We start from the raw sequence: 22,727 nt of genomic DNA on the forward strand, positions 1-22,727 counted from the left end.
TGAGAACGGAAATATTTTAAGGATATAAAAGTAGCGGGTTCTCTCATATTTAGTGAACAGGGTGGCTATATCATTTAATTTAGTAAGATGTGCCACAACAGTTTCAGATTCATAGCCATTGAAAGGATCAGATTCAACCAAAGTAATTATATCAGGATCAACAGAAAATTCATAATCCTTATCAGTAACACAGATAGGTGAAGTAGAAAAAGCAGGGTCAGGTTTCATTCTAGCATTAAGAGATTGCTGCTTCCATTTAGCTAATAACTTCTTAAGATCATATCTATCATTTCAAGCAAGAATAGCTCTAGCAGCTTCTTCATCCATAACATAGCCCTCAGGCACAATAGGCAATTCATATTTATTAGGGGGTGAGTTTTCATCATCACTATCATCAATATTATCAGTTTCAATAATTTCATTCTCTCTAGCCCTAGCAAGTTGTTCATCAAGAAATTCACCAAGTGGCACAGTAGTATCAAGCATAGAAGTAGTTTCATCATAAGTATCATGCATAGCAGAAGTGGCATCATCAATAACATGCGACATATCAGAATTAATAGCAGAAGCAGGTTTAGGTGTCGCAAGCTTACTCAAAACAGAAGGTGAATCAAGTGCATAGCTAGATGGCAGTTCCTTACCTCCCCTCGTAGTTGAGGGATAAATTTTTATTTTCTCGTCTTTCAAGTTCCTCATAGTGACCAGCAGATATAAATCCCAAGTGACTCAAAGAATAGAGCTATGCTCCCCGGCAAAGGCGCCAGAAAATAGTCTTGATAACCCACAAGTATAGGGGATCGCAACAGTTTTCGAGGGTAGAGTATTCAACCCAAATTTATTGATTCGACACAAGGGGAGCCAAAGAATATTCTCAAGTATTGGCAGCTGGGTTGTCAATTCAACCACACCTGGATAACATAGTATCTGGAGCAAAGTATTTAGTAGCAAAGTAGTATGGAAGTAACGGTAACGATAGCAAAACTGATATTTTTGGGTTTTGTAGTGATTGTAACAGTAGCAACGGAAAAGTAAATAAGCGAAGAACAATATGTGAAAAGCTCGTAGGCATTGGATCGGTGATGGAGAATTATGTCGGATGCGCTTCATCATGTAACAGTCATAACATAGGGTGACACAGAACTAGCTCCAATTCATCAATGTAATGTAGGCATGTATTCCGAATATAGTCATACGTGCTTATGGAAAAGAACTTGCATGACATCTTTTGTCCTACCCTCCCGTGGCAGCGGGGTCCTAGCGGAAACTAAGTGATATTAAGGCCTCCTTTTAATAGAGTACTGGACCAAAGCATTAACACATAGTGAATACATGAACTCCTCAAACTACGGTCATCACCGGGAGTGGTCCCGATTAGGGTTGCCGGATCATAACTCATAGTAGGTGACTATAGACTTGCAAGATAGGATCAAGAACTCACATATATTAATGAAAACATAATAGGTTCAGATCTGAAATCATGGCACTCGGGCCCTAGTGACAAGCATTAAGCATAGCAAAGTCATAGCAACATCAATCTCAGAACATAGTGGATACTAGGGATCAAACCCTAACAAAACTAACTCGATTACATGATAAATCTCATCCAACCCATCACCTTCCAGCAAGCCTACGATGGAATTACTCACGCACGGCGGTGAGCATCATGAAATTGGTGATGGAGGATGGTTGATGATGACGACGGCGATGGATTCCCCTCTCCGGAGCCCCGAACGGACTCCAGATCAGCCCTCCCGAGAGAGTTTAGGGCTTGGCGGCAGCTCCGTATCGTAAAACGCGATGAATCCTTCTCCCTGATTTTTTTCTCCCCGAACACGAATATGTGGAGTTGGAGTTGAGGTCGGTGGAGCAACAGGGGGCCCACGAGGCAGGGGGCGCGCCCCCCACCCTCGTGGACAGGTGGAGGCCCCCCTGACGTGGATTCTTCTTCCAGTATTTTTAATATTTTCCAAAAATAAGTTCCGTGGAGTTTCAGGTCATTCCGAGAACTTTTGTTTCTGCACATAAATAACACCATGGCAAGTCTGCTGAAAACAACGTCAGTCCGGGTTAGTTCCATTCAAATCATGCAAGTTAGAGTCCAAAACAAGGGCAAAAGTGTTTGGAAAAGTAGATACGGCGGAGACGTATCAGGGGCATGCGTAGTAGTACTTTTCTTCAAGGGCTAATAAACTTTTGCATGAAGTATATGAGTTCTTTATGACTAATGTGAGTCCATGGATTATACGCACTCTCAACCTTCCACCATTTTCTAGCCTCTACGGTACCGTGCATTGCCCTTTCTCGCCTTGACAGTTGGTGCAAACTTCGCCGATGCATCCAAACCCCGTGATATGATACACTCTATCACACATAAACCTCCCTATATCTTCCTCAAAACAGCCACCATATCTACCTATCATGGCATTTCCATAGCCATTCCGAGATATATTGCCATGCAACTTACCACCGTTCCGTTTATTATGACATGCTCCATCATTGTCATATTGCTTTGCATGATCATGTAGTTGACATCGTATTTGTGGCAAAGCCACCATTCATAATTTTTTTCATACATGTCACTCTTGATTCATTGCATATCCTGGTACACCGCCGGAGGCATTCACATAGAGTCATAATTTGTTCTAAGTATTGAGTTGTAATTCTTGAGTTGTAAGTAAATAAAAGTGTGATGATCATCATTATTAGAGCATTGTCCCATTTGAGGAAAGGATGATGGAAACTATGATTCCCCCACAAGTCGGGATGAGATTTCGGACTAAATAAAAAAAAGGCCAAAGAGAAAAAAAAGATAAGGCCCAAAAAATGAGAGAAAAAGAGAGAAGGGACAATGTTACCATCCTTTTTCGACACTTGTGCTTCAAAGTAGCACCGTGATCTTCATGATAGAGAGTCTCCTATGTTGTCACTTTCATATACTAGTGGGAATTTTTCATTATAGAACTTGGCTTGTATATTCCAATGATGGGCTTCCTCAAAATGCCCTAGGTCTTCGTGAGCAAGCAAGTTGGATGCACACCTACTTAGTTTCTTTTGTTGAGCTTTCATATATTTATAGCTCTAGTGCATCCGTTGCATGGCAATCCCTACTCCTCTCATTGACATCAATTGATGGGCATCTCCATAGCCTATTGATTACCCGCGTCAATGTGAGACGTTCTACCTTTGTGTCTTCTCACATAACCCCCGTAATTATACTTTATTCCACCCATAGTGCTATATCCATGGCTTGCGCTCATGTATTACGTAAGGGTTGAAAAGGCTTAAGCACGTTAAAAAGTATGAACCAATTGCTCGGCTTGTCATCGGGGTTATGCATGATGACAACGTTTTGTGTGACGAAATTGAAACATGGCCTAACTATACGATTTTATAGGGATAAGCTTTCTTTGGCTATGTTATTTTGATAAGACATGATTGCTTGATTAGCATGTTTGAAGTATTATTGTTTTTATGTCAACATTAAACTTTTTCTTGAATCTTTCGGATCTAAATATTCATGCCACAATAAAAAGAATTACATTGAAAATTATGCTATGAAGCATTCCACATCAAAAATTCTGTTTTTATCATTTACCTACTCGAGGACGAGCAGGAATTAAGCTTGGGGATGCTTGATACGTCTCTAACGTATCTATAATTTTTTATTGTTACATTCTATTATATATTCTGTTTTGGATGTTTAATGGGCTTATTTATACACTTTTATATTATTTTTGGGACTGACCTATTAACCAGAGGCCCGGCCCAAATTGTTTTTTTGCCTATTTCAGTGTTTCGAAGGAAAGGAATATCAAACGGAGTCCAAATGGAATGAAACCTTCGGGAACGTGATTTTCTGAACAAACGTGATCCAGAGGACTTGGAGTGGACGTCAAGCAACCAACGAGGAAGCCACAAGGCAGGGGGCGCACCCTCCACCCTTGTGGGCCCCTCATGGCTCCACCGACCTACTTCTTCCTCCAATGTATACCTACGTACCCCCAAACCATCGAGGGGCACCACGAAAACCTAATTCCACCGCCGCAACCTTCTGTACCCGTGAGATCCCATCTTGGGGCCTTTTCCAACGCTCCGCCGGAGGGGGCATTGATCACGGAGGGCTTCTATATCAACACCATAGCCTCTTCGAGGATGTGTGAGTAATTTACCTCAGACCTTCGGGTCCATGGTTACTAGCTAGATGGCTTCTTCTCTCTCTTTGGATCTCAATACAAAGTTCTCCTCGATTCTCTTGGAGATCTATTCGATGTAATCTTTTTGCGGTGCGTCTGTCGAGATCCGATGAATTGTGGGTTTATGATCCAGATTATGTATGAACAGTATTTGAATATTCTCTGAATTCTTCTATGTATGATTGGTTATCTTTGCAAGTCTCTTCGAATTATCAGTTTGGTTTGGCCTACTAGATTGATCTTTCTTTCAATGGGAGAAGTGCTTAGCTTTGGGCTCAATCTTGCGGTGCTCGATCCCAGTGACAGTAGGGGAAACGACACGTATTGTATTGTTGACATCGAGGATAAAAAGATGGGGTTTATATCATATTGCATGAGTTTATCCCTCTACATCATGTCATCTTGCTTAAAGCGTTACTCTGTTCTTATGAACTTAATACTCTAGATGCATGCTGGATAGCGGTCGATGTGTGGAGTAATAGTAGTAGATGCAGGCAGGAGTCGGTCTACTTGTCACGGACGTGATGCCTATATACATGATCATACCTAGATATTCTCATAACTATGCTCAATTCTATCAATTGCTCGACAGTAATTTGTTCACCCACCGTAATACTTATGCTATCTTGAGACAAGCCACTAGTGAAACCTATGGCCCCCGGGTCTATTTTCCATCATATTAATCTCCCGTCAACTAGCGATTTCTATTACCGTTTATTTTGCAATCTTTACTTTTAGTCTTTATCATAAAAATACCAAAAATATTATCTTATCATCTCTATCAGATCTCAATTTTTGCAAGTGGCCGTGAAGGGATTGACAACCCCTTTATCATGTGGGTTGCAAGGTTCTTATTTGTTTGTGTAGGTGCGTGGGACTTGCGTGTGGTCTCCTACTGGATTGATACCTTGGTTCTCAAAAACTGAGGGAAATACTTACGCTACTTTGCTGCATCACCCTTTCCTCTTCAAGGGAAAAACCAACGTAGTGCTCAAGAGGTAGCAAAGTGCGTAAACAATAATATTCACAACTTTATTTTATTACCATCATTTGTGTTGAGTTTCATTTATTCATATATATGTATTGACCCCCTTCTTCAAATTAGATGTTTCGGATGCGGGATGAACTCCTACCACCAGATCGTATGCGAGCAATTCAAGAGGAATTGGCGGCATTCTTTCTTGACCACGTGATCGATAAAGTCGGAGAATACCATGTGGACCCTGAGTTCATATATAATTAGGGGATTATATTGTAAGAGATCTTATATTGTATATATGTAGCCAGTAGCGTCGGATAGATATACGAAAACTTGTTGTTCGACCAATCTCTCAGAGAAGGAGAGGTCGATATCACTTCTCTCTGTATGCATATGTTCATGACGATCTTCTGTTTCCTTCATTTGCTTACTAGCTAGCGTGTCGAGTCCTCTCTATACGTATAGTACGTAGCGTCGACCAAGCACGGAGATAAGAGAGGACACTTCTCTCTATTAATTAGCTAGCTAACACAATATATGAAACACCTAAATTAATCCCCCAAAACCCCAAAACCACCCCCTTTCAAAAAAAACCTCAGCTCCTACTAGCTGCTCACGCGTGGATGCCTATTGGTCCCGGTTGGTGCCACCAACCGGGACCAAAGGGCCTCCTCCCTGGGCTCGCCAGACCGGCCACGTGGAGGTCCATCTGTCCTAGTTCGTGTAAGAACCGGGACTAAAGGCCTAGGGCTTTAGTAACAACCCTTTAGTCTTGGTTCAATAACCGGGACAAATGGGCCTTACGAACCGGGACAAATGGCCCTTTTTCTACTAGTGATCGCACACTCCCTCTATTTTTGGGATTAGTGTTGAACCTAAATAAATGTTATTTGGTTCTTGCGTTGAGCATGAATATGATTAGATCATGTTTATTGCAAATACGGTTATTCATTTAAGTCAGAGAATAATTGTTGTTCTGTTTATTTAAATAAAACCTTCGATGGTCATACACCCAATGTGAATGGTTTATTGAATCTCGATCGTGTGACACACATATTCATAATATTGATGCCAAAAGATGCAAAGTTAATAATGTTAGTGCAACATATTTGTGGCGCTGCCGTTTAGGTCATATTGGTGTAAAGCGCATGAAGAAACTCCATGTTGATGGATTTTTGGAATCACTTGATTAATGAATCATTTTGATGCTTGCGAACCATGCCTCATGGGCAAGATGACTAGAACGCCGTTCTTCGGAACAATGGAGCAAGCTACTAACTTATTGGAAATAATACATACTGATGTGTGCAGTCCGATGAGTGTTAAGGCTCGCGGCAAGTATCGTTATTTTCTAACCTTCACAGATGATTTGAGAAGATATGGGTATATCTACTTGATGAAACACAAGTCTGAAACATTTGAAAAGTTCAAAGAATTTCAGAGTGAAGTGGAGAATCATCGTAACAAGAAAATAAAAGTTTCTACGATATGATCGCAGAGGTAAAATATTTGAGTTACGAGTTTGGCCTTCAGTTAAAACAATGTGAAATAGTTTCACTACTCACGCCACCTGGAACACCACAGTGTAATGGTGTGTCCGAACGTCGTAACTGTACTTTATGAGATATGGTGCGATCTATGATGTATCTTACCGATCTACCACTATCGTTTTGGGGTTATGCATTAGAGACAGCTACATTCACGTTAAATAGGGCACCATCTAAATCCGTGGAGATGACACCGTCTGAACTATGGTTTGGCCAGAAACCTAAGTTGTCATTTCTTAAAGTTTGGGACTATGATGCTTATGTGAAAAAGTTTCAACATAATAAGCTCGAACCCAAATCGGAGAAGTGAATCTTCATAGGATACCCAAAAAGTAACTATTGGGTACACCTTCTATCACAGATCTGAAGGCAAGATCTTTGTTGCTAAGAATGGATCCTTTCTAGAGAAGGAGTTTCTCTCGAAAGAAGTGAGTGGGAGGAAAGTAGAACTTGATGAGGTAATTGTACCTTCTCCCAAATTGGAAAATAGTTCATCACAGAAATCAGTTCCAGTGATGCCTACACCAATTAGTGAGGAAGATTAATGATGATGATCATGAAACTTCAGATCAAGTTACTACCGAACCTCGTAGGTCAACCAAAGTACGGTCCGCACCAGAGTGGTATGGTAATCTTGTTCTGGAGGTCATGTTACTTGACCATGACGAACCTACGAACTATGAGGAAGCGACGATGAGCCTAGATTCCGCAAAATGGTTTAAGGCCATGAAATCTGAGATGGGATCCATGTATGAGAACAAAGTATGGACTTTGGTTGACTTGCCCGATGATCGGCAAGCCATTGAGAATAAATGGATCTTCAAGAGGAATACGGACGCTGATAGTAGTGTTACTATCTACAAAGTTCAAATTGTCGCAAAAAGGTTTTTCGACAAGTTCATGGTGTTGACTACGATGAGATTTTCTCACTCGTAGTGATGCTTAAGTCTGTCCGAATCATGTTCGCAATTGCCACATTTGATGAAATCTGGCAGATGGATGTCAAAATTGCATTCCTTAATGGATTTCTTAAATAAGAGTTGTATATGATACAACAAGAAGGTTTTGTCAATCCTAAAGGTGCTAACAAAGTGTGCAAGCTCCAGCGATCCATGTATGGACTGGTGCAAGCATCTCGGAGTTGGAATATACGCTTTGATGAGTTGATCAAAGCATATAGTTTTATACAGACTCGCGGTGAAGCCTGTATTTACAAGAAAGTGAGTGGGAGCACTACAGCCTTTCTGATAAGTATATGTGAATGACATATTGTTGATCAGAAATGATGTAGAATTTTCTAGAAAGCATAAAGGAGTGTTTGAAAGGAGTTTTTCAAAGAAAGACCTCGGTGAAGCTGCTTACATATTGAGCATCAAGATCTATGGAGATAGATCAAGACGCTTGATAAGCTTTTTCAATGAGTACATACCTTGACAAGTTTTTGAAGTAGTTCAAAATGGAACAGTCAAAGAAGGAGTTCTTGCCTGTATTGCAAGGTGTGAAGTTGAGTAAGACTCAAAGCCCGACCACGGCAGAAGATAGAGTGAGAATGAAAGTCATTCCCTATGCCTCAGCCATAGGTTCTATAAAGTATGTCATGCTGTGTACCAGACCTATTGTATACCCTGCCCTGAGTTTGGCAAGGGAGTACAATAGTGATCTAGAAGTAGATCACTGGACATTGGTCAAAATTATCCTTAGAGGACTAAGGAAATATTTCTCGGTTATGGAGGTGACAAAGAGTTCATCGTAAAGAGTTACGTCAATGCAAGCTTTGACACCGATCTAGATGACTCTGAGTCTCGATCTGGATACATATTGAAAGTGGGAGCATTTAGCTAGAGTAGCTCAGTGCAGAGCATTGTAGACATAGAAATTTGCAAAATACATATGGGTCTGAATGTGAAGACCCATTGACTAAACCTCTCTCACAAGCAAAACATGATCACACCTTAGTACTCTTTGGATGTTAATCACATGGCGATGTGAACTAGATTATTGACTCTAGTAAACCCTTTGGGTATTGGTCACATGGCTATGTGAACTATAGAGTCTTATATCACATGACGATGTGAACTATTGGTGTTAAATCACATGGCGATGTGAACTAGATTATTGACTCTAGTGCAAGTGGGAGACTGAAGGAAATATGCCCTAGAGGCAATAATAAAGTTATTATTTATTTCTTTATATCATGATAAATGTTTATTATTCATGCTAGAATTGTATTAACCGGAAACTTAGTACATGTGTGAATACATAGACAAAAATAGAGTGTCACTAGTATACCTCTACTTGACTAGCTTGTTGAATCAAAGATGGTTAAGTTTCCTAGCCATAGGCATGAGTTGTCATTTGATTAACGGGATCACATCATTAGAGAATGATGTGATTGACTTGACCCATTCTGTTAGCTTAGCACTTGATCGTTTAGTATGTTGCTATTGCTTTCTTTATGACTTATACATGTTCCTATGACTATGAGATTATGCAACTCCCGAATACCGGAGGAACACTTTGTGTGCTACCAAACGTCACAATGTAACTGGGTGATTATAAAGGTGCTCTACAGGTGTCTCCGATGGTACTTGTTGAGTTGGCATAGACCGAGATTAGGATTTGTCACAACGATTGTCGGAGAGGTATCTTTGGGCCCTCTCGGTAATGCACATCTCTATAAGCCTTGCAAGCAATGTGACTAATGAGTTAGTTGCGGGATGATGCATTACGGAACGAGTAAAGAGACTTGCCGGTGACTAGATTGAACTATGTATTGAGATATCGACGATCGAATCTCGGGCAAGTAACATACCGATGACAAAGGGAACAACGTATGTTGTTATGCGGTTTGACCGATAAAGATCTTCGTAGAATATGTGGGAGCCAATATGAGCATCCAGGTTCCACTATTGGTTATTAACCGGAGATGTGTCTCGGTCATGTCTACATAGTTCTCGAACCCGTAGTGTCCGCACTCTTAACGTTTGATGACGATTTGTATTAAAGAGTTATGTGATTTGATGACCGAGGATAGTTCGGAGTCCCGGATGAGATCATGGACATGACGAGGAGCCTTGAAATGGTCGAGACGTAAAGATCGATATATTGAAAGGCTATATTCAGACATCGGAAAGGTTCCGAGTGATTCGGGTATTTTTCAGAGTACCGGAGAGTTACGGGAATTCGTATTGGGCCTTAATGGGCCATATGGGAAAGGAGAGAAAGGCCTCAAGGGCGGCCGCGCCCCTTCCCCATGGACTGGTCCGAATTGGACTAGGGAAAGGGGGCGCCCCCTTCCTTCCTTCTCCTTCTCCCTTCCCCTTTTCCTATTCCATGTGGGAGGTGGAATCCTACTAGGACTAGGGAGTCCTAGTAGGAATCCACACTTTGGGCGCGCCCTATGAGGGCCGGCCTCCTCCTCCCTCCATCCTTTATATACGTGGCCAGGGGGCACGCCATAGACACACAAGTTGATTTCTTAGCCGTGTGCGGTGCCCCCCTCCACAGTTACACACCTCGGTCATATCGTCGTAGTGCTTAGGCGAAGCCCTGCGTCGGTAACTTCATCATCACCGTCACCACGCCGTCGTGCTGACGGAACTCTCCCTCGGCCTCAACTGGAGTAAGAGTACGAGGGACGTCATCGAGCTGATGAACGTGTGCTGAACTCGGAGGTGCCGTGCGTTCGGTACTTGGATCGGTCGGATCGTGAAGACGTACGACTACATCAACCGCGTTGTCATAACGCTTTGCTTACGGTCTACGAGGGTACTTGGACAACACTCTCCCGCTCGTTGCTATGTATCACCATGATCTTGCGTGTGTTTAGGAAATTTTTGAAATTACTGCGTTCCCCAACAGCACTGACGAGGTAACGCCCCTTGAGCTGTCTCGCGGCTTGCGTTCTTGGGCTGCGCTATGTGTGGTGCGTGGGTTGCTGTCATGGTGCCATCTGCCATGGCCCCTTCGCTCGGACGCATCGAACTCGCATGCATATGGTCGTGAGTCGTGACCCAGAGCTCGCATGGCGTCACCCCATGGAGCACGGCGAGGTCTCATCTCGCACGGTTTGCTTGGTCGCATGCCCCAACGAGGGCACCGGGTCCTTTACCCTTACCTGTAATCATGTACTAGTGGTTGGGGCGCACCCATGGTGTGCCGCCTGAGAGAAAGTTCGGGCGGTGCTAGGTGGGGTGCGCCCCTTTTACTTTTTTATCTGCACTAAGTATTGTTAGTTGGAAAACGCCATTTCCAGTTAGTTTGTTCTGTTCTTGTTAGCACATAACACATGCCATATATCATCAACTATGAACTTCACTTATCACTGATGCAAGTAGGATCACAATCTAGAAGTCATGGCCAAAAATTATCAGTTCCAATTGAAACAAGCTAGCAAAAAAAAAATTGTGTACTCGATGGCTAACTATCAAACAGCGGCAGCCACCAACGCTTCCAACAAGGGAGACGATGAGGCAACATGTAAGCACCAGCTAACAACCTTTGGTTATTGCATGGCCTTGAATTTGAACACCAGCATGGCTGCCAGCGCCGCCTTGTCGAGCCCCAGTCCGCTGGTCCTCTTTCTCGTCGGTCCGGCCGCCGTGCCAGATCCACCGGCATGGCGCCTAGGTACACCGCGCACTCTTACCCAGACCTTCTTGCCGCCGCTAGGCGCCCCGCTTCGAATCCGAGTTCCGTCTGTCGAGCCCCCTGCGCCGGTCCTCTTCCTCGTCGGCCCTGGCATAAGATGGTTAACATCACAAAAGGGCATGGATTGTAAGACAAGGCTTCATACCTGTAACAACAAAACTTACCTTATTTTCAGTTTACTCTATGGTGTGGAAAACAAATAAGGAGTGCACCATGGACGCAGAGTTTCTGAGCCCAAGCTCGAATGAGATTGGGTGAACAGTAAAATTCAAAAAATCGTGACAAACATTGACAAAAGTTTTAAGCGCTTGCAAAAATTCGTCATGGAATCACATTTGTAGAAGGCATGGCAAAAAAACAAAATCAGTACTCTGAAACTGCTACTTTCAAAAGCATTTTGGAGCATTGATTTTCTTTTCCATGTCTTCTACAAATGTGATTCCATGATGAATTTTTGCAAGCACTGAATTTTGATTTTACTGTTCACCAAGCTCATTTGAGCTCGGGAGCAGAAGGACACTTTCGGTGCACCATACACAACACATAGAAGATTAGCAAATATGAACTAAACAGTTCCATCTGTCTAATGCAAAGAAACGCATAATTTCCATATTTTACTACATCTCCCAGATTCAGTAACAAACTTATGCGCATATGATATAAGCCTTGTGAAATGGAAGTAGTTGCAAAACCATCCATCAGGAGACAAAAATAATTTTCCAGGAACTTGTAGCATGGTGCACTAAGATGAAACAAATATTGACATAAATGTAATGAGGCTCTAAATTGACATGCTGACATTTGCTGCAGCATATATAATAATCATATCAGTAACAGTAAATTAGAAATTCGGGAGTATGCGAAACTTAATTTAAAATAGTATCAACCAAAACCAGTTCATTGAGGTTTGACACATATATACAATCATAGACTCGATATTTATATTATAACACACTTATTCTGCAATTAACTTATAATAAAACTAAAAAACATATTAACTGCTGTAGCTACATGATTCTCTTATGAACTGAAACAAGGGTCTATTGTTCGAAAAGAAATCAACAGTCTAAATAAGGGAAGTAAGCCTTTGAATATTCAGAGGGACTCAGCATACCGTGGTGTACTTATTATAAAGCTGAAGATGTACAGAGGATAAAACCAAAATACCTGGAAGAGTACTTCAGTTATACTCCCTCCGTTCCTAAATATTTGTCTTTTTAAAGATTTTAAATGGACTACCATATACGGATGTATGTAGACATATTTTAGAGTGTAGATTCACTCATTTTGCTCCGTATATAATCACTTGTTGAAATCTCTAGAAAGACAAATATTTAGGAACAGAGGGAGTAGAAAACAAAACATATTAATGCACATTATTTGGGGGAAAAGAGAATTGAAATGACAGAACATACTATAGGAGGGTAGCACACACAATAAGAAAAGACATGATAATAGAATCATACAAGCAGCATGTGTTTGTATTTCTCAATTTGCATGCGTGATTGAAAGAAAACTACCAGCTGAAAATAACTTCAATGCCCGTTCCTACTTATCTAGCAACATTGGAGAACAAAATAGCAAATTTTCATTGATGATCAATACTCATGTGACAATCTATTCAAATCCAAAAGCACTTGTTTATCTGAGGACATATCTGAAAATTGGTGAGCTAAGATTGACATGCCATTACATGTTTGTCTAAAACAAAACACTCCTGGAAGATGCTAATGACAATAAAGAGCACCTACCTAGAAAATCTTGACAATACGCGAACGTAAGAATGAATAGATAGCAACAACTGTTGTGTGATCACATATAGATGTTGTCCCCACGATTGATCACATTGCTCAAGCAGTATCCATAGAAGAGTTGGAATGACCACCGATTTCAAGGTTAGCAAGCTATAAAGCACAAGAAGTATTTTAAAGAACTATTCATGATATGGAACACGGAAAGAGAAGGTGCTGGTCAGAACTGGAGAATATAATTCTCTTAATACAGAGACGAAGTAAAAAGAGATTCCATACAACCTCCATGTGACCAGATTGAACTATATTTTGCAATAATAATGGAACAAATGTCACATGACAAAGTAAACTGGAGTAACTAAAGCGGCAAAGAGGAATAGAGAAATAAGAAAACGGAATGTTTATTGTGCCCTGCATAGTTCAATTAACAGGATCAAGATACACCGAGTTCGTTCGGCCGTTTCATCCAAGTGTCAAATTAAATTAATTCTAAATGTCTCCCACGATTTTGCTAGCCTTGTAGTTGTATATCAAAAATAATGGCAGACAGGTGTTTGAAAAAACCCAATCATATTGGATGAGCTATCAGCGAATATATAGAAAAGTTGGTCAATCCGCTCCATTTCCTTTGAAACCGCTGTAGTGGGAACAGGTGATAATGAAATGCTACTTCAAATAGATCTAAGTAACATGTAGCTCACTATCTATATATAATATCTTGATTTTGCATATCGCATACAATATGATAGAATTTATCCTGCAAGATTATGCATTTGGTAATTAGTGTACAAGCAAAAAAAAGAAGCAGAAGAATGAGAAGCTAGCACATAGCTTGACATAAACCAAGTAACTGAATAACACACACATGCACATTCTTAAGTGTAAATGGTTCAACAAGTAATTCGGAAAGAAAAGGAATCAGTGCATCTCACCACGTGTGCTTTGCTGCTGGTCAGGTCTTACTATCTCCTTTCCTTTCTCTGTTTTGTTCCTAAATATAATTGTTTGCTTAGTACTCATTCAGATACCCTCAAATGAGAAAATCATAGCTCCCACTCCAACCCATATGGAAAAGAAGTAGTGGAAAATAAAACTAATCGAAGCAAGTAAAGCCTGATGAAAAGTTAACCTATGTGCACCTCAACTGCATTCACGCACCCAACAGCTCGCAAACGGGAATTAGCAGACGACTTGCACGAATCCTGTCCAAGACAACAAAATTTTGCAGGCTGTGAATCACATGACATGGACTACAAAGAAACAGACAGTCCCGCAGGCATATGTACGAACAGGTGACGAGCAATAATCCAACGGCAAAAAGAAAATGGATCAGTTCCAGGAAGTGCCACAAACTATATAAGCAGCATATATGACAATTTCAGCTCATAGTGGATCAGTTCCAAGATGCAGACCTGTGTAGCAATCCCAGCATTGTCCACTCCAGTGACCCAAAGAGCATTATAACCAGACATCCTCCGCCAAGGTATTAGCATCTTGCGTTATTGAAATGAAGGGAAATTAGGACCATTATCACATAGGTCTCTCTGTCTGCGTAGGCATTGATGATGAATACCTCTATAGCAACCATAAGTGCATGGATTATATGAAGCACTCCAGTCACATCCGGAGGTGACAGAACCTGAAAATTATACAACTTAGCGCATCGCTGAAGGAAATCTGTATGTATGGGATCCATTGTCTATAAAAAACACTATCACAAGATGCAGTTTCTTAAATCAGCTCACATCACACATCACCCAATCTTCACGAGTGTGAGTCACTTACTATGACAAAGGGTGGTTTTGTGCTAGCAGGATCTGCCCCAAAATATCCCGAAGACCCCCACGAGGCATACCACCTACATTGTGAAAAATAAAAGCATGCAGTTCAGCAAGCCATAACTGATGGAACGAATTCTAAGTTCAAGAAGGGAAAGTTGCATCTTACGATTTTTCGACTACACTTGGGCTATACTGCTTGGCCATTCGAGTTGCCAATGATTTCTTCTGCCCATTAGGGGTGTCTGGATCGTTGAAATCCTCAGGATTTTCATTGTCATCAGCTTTTTTCCTTTGTTTCTTCTCGCTTTTCTTAGGTCCATCCGAAGCAGCCTGAGCCTACAGAAAACCAAATCAGTACAAAACGTTCGCCGTTAAGTAACAAATTCAGTAACAAATGTTTCAACCTGGAGCCTAGCCGCCTCCTTTTGCTTTGCCTTAAGCTTTTTCTCTTCCTTCTCTCTTGCCTGCAAGAGAACAACCTGGCCAATAAGTGATCTTTCCCCACGCATTCACAATTTCACATAGAACGAGCAGTTTGATCTAGTATATGATTCACCTAGTTTCTGACGTCCGCCAAAAATCAGGAAAGCTGGCCGCCAATTACCAATTCGGGCCAAAGTCACCGAGTTCCAGGAAACATACCTTCTGGTCCTTCTTCAACTTCTGCTCCAGCTCCTTCTCGTCAAGTTGCTGCTCCCACCAACAGAGAGAAAAAGGGAAGAATACAATTTGGATGAGCCACTGATCTGAAAAAAATTGAAATAGGGTTGAGGCCGAAGAAACTACTCGATGAACCTTATCATCCGGAGCTGGCTTCTCCGGCGTCATCGCCACCGGCTGCATCACAAAACCAACCACAGTCGCGTCAGCTCCCGAACGTACAGAGAGGGATGCATCCACGGTAGTGGGGGGGGGGGGGGGGGGGGGGGGGGGGGGGGGGCGAATGATTCATCTTGCGCACATTATCCGTGCTGAATGGCCGTTCGCGAACATGGAGGGGCGGTTGCCGCCGGCTGACTTGTCGGCGTCATGTGGATCCAGCGTCTATGCTGCCAGCAGGATGGCCGTTCGCGCTGCCGCGAAGAACACGGAGAGGCGGTCGCCGCCGGCTTGCCGGCGTCGAGGTAGATACTGCCAGCAGCCTACCACCGCTGCCATCTCGTGGGTCGCGGAAGGAAGCCGTGCTACGCCGCCACCGAAACGCCATTCCACATACCCCGTCTCCACTGGTCCACCACCTCCAGCACTCCGCCTTATCAGCCGATCCGCTCGAAAGGGAGGAGTGAAAAGAAATACAGACCAGCGGCACGACGCATCGCCGAATCCAACTGACTTTTGGAAGGGGGAGGGAGGCAGGCTTCTCTCTCTTTCTTCCTTCTGGACGAAGGAAAGGATGTAGTGGTACGTGGGCCAATGATTAACAGTACGAGAGAAGACGCCCTTGTCTCGGGTGCATTGACTGCTTTCGTAAAATTACCTTGGGAAGGTGTTAACTGAGCTGCAGCGACAGTAAATTGCGGGACGTGGCATAGGCGAGGAGGCGCTCCTTACGCGACTCTTATTGTGTTTTATGGCTGTATCTCGAATACTCGTGTGATGAGTGATTTTTCGGGTTTCGTAGGCTACCTAGCTATTGTAGATGATTGTGAGCATAACTCTGTTCTCCTCAGGGATACAGTGTTCTTCTCTGAGAATTTCGTGAGCAAGCTACGTTCACTCTGATTGCTCTTGAGGCATAGCTAGCTTATCCACATAACCATGTGCATGCACGGTCAAGTCATGATTATCCTAACAAGCCAGCAGATGTTTGCCAGACGTTGTGCAACATGTTCATAATCATTTGCTAATTTAAATTGTTTTGGGGCCTTGGCAAAGTCCTTTTTTTAAACTGAATTGTATTTAGGAGTATCAAATATATTGTTATACTTATTTTTCATTTGATTCTACAAAAATAAGATAGTCACAAAATAATGGATTTAATTACACACCTATACACAAGGATCAATCAAAATGGCTCCTGCTTATGTATTTGTTGTCAAGCTTTCGGGTAATTATTCATGGGCCTCCTGGTTTGTTTGTGTGTAGATCTCTACCATTAGTCACTTTTAACCTTCTTTTGAGTTATGTCGGCACTGTATCCTGCTTTGGCGCCTATTTTGTTTACAATACAATATTCATCTCCATCAACTTGAGAATCAGGAACACAAAATTTAAGATTGAATACCCTGATCTCTTTTAAGAAAAATATATTCTTCCACATTCATCCTTCGTTTTGAGTTTTAACATCCGGATTGTGATGACAATACTGAAGGTGATATCGATGTGACAAGCAGAAGATTTCCACATTAAAGGTGACCTTACATAGCTGGGGACAAACTTTGTTCTTCTAAACCTAATGTTATAAACTCTCCAAAGAAATCTAAACAAAGCTTCCACATATATTCCTCAAGATAAGATATTTGATTCTCAAAGCCGTCGAGTCTATATCTAACTTGATTCAGGAATTGGATGAATGTCCAATTGGTCTACACCAATTGCCTCAAGGACGACCTACCATCAGAACGAGCTTACATCCATATCACACACTTTCGGCAATGGATCAAAATTATGGCCAGAGGTTACCATGTCAACTGTCACTCTGGATCAGCTAGCGTCATGATGGTGAACCACTGAGCTCGCGGTGTGAGGGGGTGTACTTCGCATCTTGCAAGATGTGCTCCCCCTGGTCCTTTTTAGTTCGCATATAAGATTTGTCCGAAGTCAAGCCTATTAAAGTTTGACCAACTTTATAGAAAAAACATATTTACATTCACAATGTGAAATCAATACCAGTAGATGCGTCATGACTTAAAGTTTCATATCATATAACTTTATCACGGTAGATGTTGATATTTTTTCTTATAAATATGGTCAAACTTTGTGAAGTTTGAATTTAGACAATTCTTATATGCAGAGTAAAAAAGACCGGATGGAGTACCACTTATGATGATGATGATAAATGTATCCTTTCGACATCGTTCCTGTGCATAGCCTGCTATTTTGTGACTACCGAGTTATAACGACAAGCTTACACACATGAAGACCTTGTTTTGCATCACATGAGTCAAAATAACACAATACACATGTATGGTACCGACGGGGCGCAGCGTGTCGCCGCGCGGGCTATGCTAGTAACTATCTGTAACTCAACACAAATGATTCAGAAGTGAGGCCTGAACAAGGGGGGCCCACATAAACATACACAATGAACCTCCAGTCAACTCGGCCTGAAGCAATAAAAATCGGTTTATAATCAAACAGAAATCATACTAATCTGGAGGAAAACAAACAAAGAGGTGTGGTCCCATGATATTGACATGTTTAACAATTCACGCTTTTCCAGAAAATCCTCCAGCTCGCTCGCTGCTGCTTTGTGATCATTCGTGACCACCCGGAGACCTTGCTTCGCCGACCTCGCCTCCATCCAGTTCTCTGGCAGATACGCCGTCTGAGCCTTTAGATGATGTTAGAACACCATCCTAAATAGGATTCTGCGAACCAAATGCTTTAGCTTCACGTCTCCGTTTTGGAGGTCGCTTTATCCTTACCTGATCACCACCATTCACCTCATACTAATCCAGGCGGTGCGGTGTCAAATAGAACAACCCCTCGGCATCATCGTCTTCATTTTCTTTCGCCACCTAGGCACCATCCCCGCCATTTTCTAGTGCGCCTTCCTTCCCGCTTGCTGGCTCTAGCAAACACGCCTCATACTCTACCATGCCACCCTTCAAAGTGGCGGTTTATAAACCAATTTTTATATTTCTGCAAAACAAAAATAAATTGGATTCTTTTTAACAGGAAAGAGAAAGGCAAAGGAAAAGGGAAGGCGGATCCGAATACTAACTCTCATGGGATCATTTGTGGACGAGTTGTCCTTTACTTTGCCAGGGAGGCGGTCATCTCTTCTAGCCTCTTTTGATCGTATTAGGTTGTCACCTTTGTAGCTGAATCCTTGTACATCAGACGTCCCCTTGCACGGAATGGCTGGATCCGTCTACCCATTCAACTAACCAAGAACTGCTTGCCAATAAGGCCTCCTTTCACGAGGGCCTCCACTGCCCCATGAAGGATATGGGTCTCCTTAGATGCATCGACATCCATAATCTCACCCCAAGAGCATCGTGACATCAGTCGATTGCGCAAGAACTACGGCACCCACATCTGATCGTCGGCAATCGAAATGTCAGGAAATTAGAACCAGCCTTGCTGCCATCTCTTAATAGAGTCGGGCACCCGCGGATCGAAGTATTTGATAGTTGACCTCACTTGAATGAGGGCACAGCCACATTCTTAGAGATCGTCCCGTTCTTCTACGCCACACATGGAAGTATTTCCTCCATAAGCCAAAATGCGGCCGAGACCCCAAGAAACACTCGCACGGCGTAATGAAGCAAGCGGTGTGTGAAGGATTTCATTAGGTGTAAGGTGGTGCAGCTTAAGGCCATAGAAGAACAACCCACTGAATAAACACTTCTTCTTTGGTACAACCCCTAAATACAACAACGGCTGAGATCGCTCCGTACCCCTTCATTAAAAAGGGTAGGATCGTCTCATCACATAAAAAGCCGTCGCCCGCGCGACGGGGCTGTACCCGCCCGCACGACGGGGCTGTACCGGCGTGACGGGGCTGTACGTCGACTGCCCGTACACACGGCCGTCCGTGTACGTACGACGACGACCAGTCGTGGTCAAAGAAAAAAAAAGACGACGCGACCTGCCGAGCGGCGTTTGTGTGGCGACGTGGTGTCGGCCAGAGAAAAAAAATAAAAACGAAAAAAAATACGACGCAACGTGTGAACGGACGGTTGCGTGCCGTCGTGGCGTCGGTCAAGGGCGGTTCCCGAGGCGGCCGCCGCCCCCGAGACGCCATTAATGCCGGCGTTAAGCCGGGGCGTCGGTCACCTACCCGTCTGCCTCCCCCACCCACCGACGCCTGTTCATAAACACTCCGCTCCCCTCCCGTCTGCCTCCCCCATCCCAGTCGGCGCGTCTCACCCCACTCACCTCACCCACCGACGCACTCCACCGACGATGCGCCCTCTGACGACGCGATCCCTTCCCGGCGGCCTCCATGGAGTCCTACGGCAGCGATGGCAGTGGCGGCTCGTGGCTGACTAGCCTGAGCACGCCGGAGACCGACGAGCTCATCCGGCTCGGGATGATGGTGTCGCCGGGCTGCCGTCTGCCGCACGCCTTCCGCATGACCGCCGACGGGTACCCGACGAGGGGGCCCGACTCGTCGTGGGATGAGCTCTGCCGGCACGAGGGCGGCCGCTGGAACATCGCCGGCCGCGGTAAGTTCTGGAAGGGGAAGGACTACTGGAGAGCCGTCGCCCAGGCTCGTCGGGAGTCGCGGACGGGCGGCTCGTCGTCTGCCCCGGGCGGCTCGTCGTCTGCCCCGCGCCGGCCCCGCCGTCCCCGTCCGGCGGCCACGCCGTCTCCAAGCTCGTCCCGCCGTCCGGTGCCCACCCTCGCCGGGCCCGCCTCCCCTCCCGCCGGAGCAGTTCGCGCTGCGCGAGGACGGCGACCCCGACGACTGCCCCGGCTACCTCATCGCACTACGGGCGTCGCAGGCAGAAGCGGCGGCCGCGGAGACGAGAGAGGCTGTCGAGCTGCAGGCCGCACTCGACGCCGCGGCGGCTATGGCGGCTGCAGCAGAGGCCGCCGAGCTGCAGGCCGCACTGGATGCGGCGGCGGGTATCGGTGCGGTGCAGGCGGCTCCGGTGGGGGACGACGCCGGTGACTGGGACGGCGGCGGCAAGAGCAGCGACGACGACGACGGTGACGGCTGTGCGGGCGAGATCGTGGACCTCGCCGCCTCCGACGACGAGTAGATTAGGTTTAGATTAGGTCCTGTTATGTTTAATTAATTTCGCTTAGGTCCTGTTTAATTAAGTGTTTTTATGTTGTAATGTAAAATGAACCGTCGTAAGGTTTAATGAACTATATTTATGTTGGAATGAAATTTAGATGAAAATTATTATGGAATATTATGGAAAAGTTTTTAAACTTTGAATCATTTTATAAAATAAAAGTTAGCCGAAAGAAATTAAAATTTAATAGTTTACCGGGAAAATTGAAAGAAGAATAAAAATGATATAAAAGAAAAGAAGAAGAGAGGAAGAAAGGAAGAGGAAAAACGAAATTAGAAGAGGGAATTCGTAATTATTTTGAAAAAGTTAGTATGAAATAATTTTGGTTAATAATAGTGTTTTCAGACTGTCGACGCCGAAACCCGTAGAAAATGCAAACAGTCCCAAAATGCACTGAAAATTGGCACGCACGATTCTTATGTAGATACAATGCGATATAAAAATTTGGGCATGTTTGAAGGGTACAGGAAAAAACGATGTGCCGAACACACCTTTCCACATCGAAACTACCGCCTTCCACACCAAGTACCTGAGCGGTTTCACGGAATGCACCCAACTTTTGCCAGCGCGTGTGTGGCCCCGTGCGGGCACCGTACGCCAGAGATGAACGAAATCCGACAACGAACGCACGTTGCGTCACGTCCGGGCAGTATTTTAGGGGTTTTCGGCCCGGAAAATCGTAGAAATTACATAGAGCCTCGAAATGCGACAAATTTTTGCGTGCGTGCCCTGCATGGTCACTGTAGCACGTGGAAACAAAATGGGCCTGTTTGGCGGATGCGAAGGAGAGACGTGCGCCCGAGGGTCCCCTGCGCCCATACCGAAACCACCCCCTTCCACACCAAGTACCTGAGCGGTTTCACGGAATGCACCCAACTTTTGGCAGTGCGCGTGGGGCCCCACCTGGGCACCCCACGCCAAAAATGAACGAAATCCGACTACGAACGCACGTTGCGTCACGTCCGGGCAGTATTTTAGGGGTTTTCGGCCCGGAAAATCGTAGAAATTACATAGAGCCTCGAAACGCGACAAATTTTTGTGTGCGTGTCCTGCATGGTCACTGTAGCACGTGGAACAAAATGGGCCCGTTCGACGGATGCGAAGGAGAGACGTGAGCCCGAGGGTCCACTCCGCCCATGCCGAAACCACCCCCTTCCACACCAAGTACCTCAGCGGTTTCACGGAATGCACCCAACTTTTGGCAGCGCGTGTGGGGCCCCACCCGGGCACCCCATGCCAAAAATGAACGAAATCCGACAACGAATGGACGTTGCGTCACGTCCGGGCAGTATTTTCGGGGTTTTCGGCCCGGAAAATCGTAGAAACTACATAGAGCCTCGAAACACGACAAATTTTTGCGTGCGCGCCCTGCGTGGTCACTGTTGCACGTTGTGACGCCCGGATAATTAAGCTACAGTGATCCCCTGCTAATGATGCCGCGTCACCTCGGTTACAGTTGATAAACTCTAGATAATTCAAAACCGAAACAAATTCAAAATTTAATTAAAGGAAAACAATAAAAGTTTTCAAACATTAAAATAAAAATGTTCGGTTGTACTAAATATTACATAGATAATTACGGTGTAGAAGACACGGTTTTATAAAATGCATAAATATTTTAAATTGAATTAAAACTGAAGAGAAAATAAATAAAAGAAAGAAAGAAAATACAAAACAAAAAAACAAAAAAAGGAAAAGAAACCCCCCCGGCCTCCGGCCCAGCAGGCCACCGGCCCAACTGGGCCACGAACCACCAGGCCGGCCCACCCCCGCACCCCATAAACCTCCCCCACTCCCCACTCCCCACTCGCCCCATCGACACCCCCCACTCCTCCCCCGAAATATCTCCCCCCCCCCTCTCTCCTGATTGGATCGGGATCGAGAGGAGGAGGCCGCCGACGCTGCCGTACG

General features: G+C 44.1%; 1 long non-coding RNA gene across 1 annotated transcript; it reads right to left on the reverse strand.

Annotated features, from left to right (window-relative positions):
- Window positions 1–11,017: 11,017 nt before the first annotated feature.
- LOC123494595 (uncharacterized) lies at window positions 11,018–14,759 on the reverse strand. The gene is made up of 3 exons (XR_012186791.1): window positions 14,694–14,759; window positions 14,533–14,613; window positions 11,018–14,322 (listed from the first exon to the last, which is right to left on the reverse strand). It is a non-coding gene; the product is annotated as an uncharacterized lncRNA (long non-coding RNA).
- Window positions 14,760–22,727: the final 7,968 nt, after the last annotated feature.

This window comes from Aegilops tauschii, chromosome 6, assembly GCF_002575655.3.
Source record: "Aegilops tauschii subsp. strangulata cultivar AL8/78 chromosome 6, Aet v6.0, whole genome shotgun sequence".
NCBI classification, from domain to species: Eukaryota; Viridiplantae; Streptophyta; class Magnoliopsida; order Poales; family Poaceae; genus Aegilops; species Aegilops tauschii.